The following is a 4008-nucleotide window of genomic DNA, read 5'->3' on the forward strand; positions in this document are numbered from 1 at the left end:
CTTAGTACAGTGCTCTGCACACAGTAAGTGCTCAATAAATACGATCGATTGATTGATTGATTGATTGAGAGCTAAAAACTCCTCAGAAGCTCCCAGTTCAATGGGGGAGGCACCACCAGACGTGAACTCCGGATTTCCTGTTCACCGGCCCAACCAAACCGCGGCACACGAATGGAGATCCTGCCACAGGTTTACACATAGAATCAGCAACCAAAGAAGGGGAGGTGCTGCGGTCACAAGTTCCGCGAGCACACGTTGCGGTACTGCTTTAAAATCTCCAAATTTTTCTCTACGGCCGGTGATACTGCAGTGTCAGTACTGCAGCCGGATCATCAAGGTTTCCCGGCTCTCTGACCTTAGCTCCACTCGGCTGAATTGGCAACATTCCCCCCCGTCTGCCCCAAACCAGACACAGGAGAAATGGCCCTGCTCCAAATAAGCCTCCTTCTCGGGGAGAAAACCTTGAACAGTGATTAATTTAGCTCTGATTCTGGTATTTCGCTACTGTCTTTTCAGAAGGATGCCCCTCTAGTAATAATAATGATAATGATGGTATTTGTTAAGCGCTTACTATGTGCAAAGCACTGTTCTAAGCGCTGGGGAGGTTACAAGGTGATCAGGTTGTCCCCCAGGGGGCTCGCAGTTTTAATCCCCATTTTCACTCATTCATTCAATCGTATTTACTGAGCGCTTAATGTGTACAGGGCTATAGGAGAGGGATGTTTCTGTAGGGCGCCAAGGTTTTAGAAATCTCCCATTGAATAACAGTGTGGATGTTCCCTGGAGTTCCAGCACAGATCCAGGAATCAGAAGGACCTGGTTTCTAATGCTGGCTCTGCCATCTGTCTACTGTATGACCTTGGGCCAGTCACTTAATTGTAATAATATTTGTTAAGCGCTTACTATGTGCCAAGCGCTGGAGCACTGTTCGAAGCGCTGGAGCTTAACTTCTCTGTGCTTCAGTTCCCTCGTCTGTAAAATGGGGATCGAGACCGTCAGCCCCATGTAGGACAGGGACTACGTCCAACCCGATTAGCTTGCAACTACACTAGCGCTTAGTACAGTGCCTGGTACACAGTAAGCACTTAACAAATACCACAATTATTATTAGTTTGTATCTACCTCAGTGGTTAATACAGTGCCTGGAACATAGGTGCTTAATAAATGCCATAAAAATAAGAATTCCCCACTGTTCAGGTATTCCTCATCCTTAGTGTGGAGGTATGGTCTCTAGACGTAGAAAGCACAACCCACGCTTGAACAATAGTTCAGCTCAGTGGGAAAACTGATGGAGAATCCGCTTTAACACAGGAGTCCATTGAGGAAACCCAAATAGTAAACTAGTCCACTTCCAGCTCCCCTGCTTTCTGATCGCGTTGAAGATTTCTAGCAACATGAGTTCTCCAGAAAGCATTAGCAAGGCATGTGAAATAGCTTTCATGGAGAAATTAATAATTAGCTCACTGGGGCAAGTTCAACTTACTGCAGCCTCTAACTGTAGGAACAGAGAAATATTGTGACGCCGCGGTAAGATAAATATTGTGAAAGGATAAATTAGAACATTTCAGTGAACAGTTGAAATGCCTGTGGAGATAGCTCCACTTTGAGTGTAATTGATAAATTAACAGGAAGTGGATACGGTAGCTGCTGAGCAGTTGAATGGAACCTGAAAGAAGCAACATCCTTCCCTTCCTTAATGCTATCACTAACTTGTGTAAATGCCTGTTGGGTGAACACCTAGATTCGTTAATTCGATCGTATTTATGGAGCGCTTACTGTGTGCAGAGCACTGTACTAAGCGCTTGGGAAGTACAAGTTGGCAACATAGAGAGACAGTCCCTACCCAACAGTGGGCTCACAGTCTAGAAGGGGGAGATAGAGAATGAAACAAGACATATTAACAAAATAAAATAAACAGATGTTATTCTCATTGGAATAGTAATGAATTACTCTGGGCCAGTAATGTGCCTGGCAAACCATTCCATGCTTAGATGGAACTATTATTAAATCCTTTTAACCTATTTAAAGTAGCATTTTGCAACAATGGGGAAAGGTGGGAAGATTTTTCTACTGAGAATTTGGGAGGGATGGATGATGATTCAGCCGGGGAGGAAAAGCTAAAAGTTAGTTGGGAGCCCAGAGAAGCAGTATGGCCTAGTGAAAGAGCACAATCAGAGGCTCTGGGTTCTAATCCCTTCTCTGGCGGGTGACCATGGGTAAGTAACTTCACTTCTCTGTACCTCCGTTACCACCTGTGTAAAATGGGGATTAAGACCGTGACCAATATTGCACTGTACAGTACTCAATAAACGATTGATTGATGTGAGACATAGATTGTGTCCAATCTGATTAGCTTGTACCTATTGCAGAGCTTAGCACAGTTCCTGACTCATAGTAGGAGCTTAACAAATAATACAGTGCTCTGCACACAGTAAGCGTTCAATAAATACGATTGGATGAATGAATGAACAAATACCATAATAATTGTATTCATAATACAATATGAATTGGACTGTGAGCCCACTGTTGGGTAGGGACTGTCTCTATATGTTGCCAACTTGTACTTGGCTCTGCACACAGTAAGCGCTCAATAAATACGATTGATTGAGCACCTGTATATATGTATATATGTTTGTACGTATTTATTACTCTATTTATTTATTTATTTATTTATTTTACTTGTACATATCTATTCTATTTATTTTATTTTGTTAGTATGTTTGGTTTTGTTCTCTGTCTCCCCCTTTTAGACTGTGAGCCCACTGTTGGGTAGGGACTGTCTCTAGATGTTGCCAACTTGTACTTCCCAAGCGCTTAGTACAGTGCTCTGCACATAGTAAGCGCTCAATAAATACGATTGATGATGATGATGATTGATTGATTGATAGAACGAACTCTGAAGTGTCGAGGGCATAGTTATGACATCTCTGCCTCCTGAGGGTGGGGCTTGGAGTGTGAGGATGAGGAAAATGAGAGGCTGGGGGTGTGGAGGTAGATAACTTCAGCTTGTATAGTTCCCCTCCTGTTGAATTCACAGGGCTAAAAATGTAGCTGAAGCAGAGGAGAGGAAAGGGGCTGATATTTCATCGCCCTGCTGTGTTTAGGAACAAGGGGAGAGCTCTGGGAGAGTGCTAAAAACAGCCCCGAGGCAGAGGCGGGACAGGTCATCTTCTGGGCTGTGATCCAGGGACAAGGGTAATGCTCAGCCTCCCCTGGAGCTGAGACTAGTCCTCTCCAGCTCTGTTTGCTCACTTGGATGCACAAGGTTTTTCTGGGGTGGGAAGGGTGTCCCACCTTCCCTGAAACACCGGGATTGTATACAATCCAAGGAGTAGCCAGTTGGAAGGTGAGCAGGCCCCGTTCTGTGACAGAGAGGTGCTCTCCGGGCTGGGTTATCTCTTGGGAAGGTCGCTTCCAGGCCCAGCTTGGCTCCAGTCTCTGCTGTCTGTTTGAGGAAATACAAAGACAACTTTATTTTAAAAAGCGATTCAACACAGAACGACTTAGGTGGAATTAGGCTCCCCGGAGTTTAACTGGGCAGCTGGAAATTCCCCCCCTGCCCCTCCTTTCCCACACCCCAGCCTTTTCCCCTGTGCCACAGACGGGCCGAGGGGAGGGCCAACGGGAGAGGCTCGTGAGGACGGGCTTCCAGGGAGTCGGATGGCCGATCTCTAGTCAAGCAGCTGGGAGGCATCTGGGGGCTGGGCCAGGTGTTTGCTGCTGAATCCCAGGCAGGATCGCGTGACTGGAGGACGTGGCCACTGCGGCCACAGCGCCACGTCACCAAATTCCCGGATCCCCGCTGCCTCAACCCTGGGTGGGAGGGAACCCTTTCCTGAAGCTGAGGCTATAGGAATCCCCGATGGGATCCTCTTGCCTGCCCTCTCTCCATTCCACACAGATCCAGGCCGCGCTCCCTAAGGACTCCGGGGGGATGCTTTCTCCCTCAGCTAGTGCTCTGCACATAGTAAGCGCTCAATAAATGCAACTGATGATGATGATGATGGG

The sequence above is a fragment of the Tachyglossus aculeatus genome, chromosome 10 (assembly GCF_015852505.1).
Source record: "Tachyglossus aculeatus isolate mTacAcu1 chromosome 10, mTacAcu1.pri, whole genome shotgun sequence".
Lineage (NCBI taxonomy): Eukaryota > Metazoa > Chordata > Mammalia > Monotremata > Tachyglossidae > Tachyglossus > Tachyglossus aculeatus.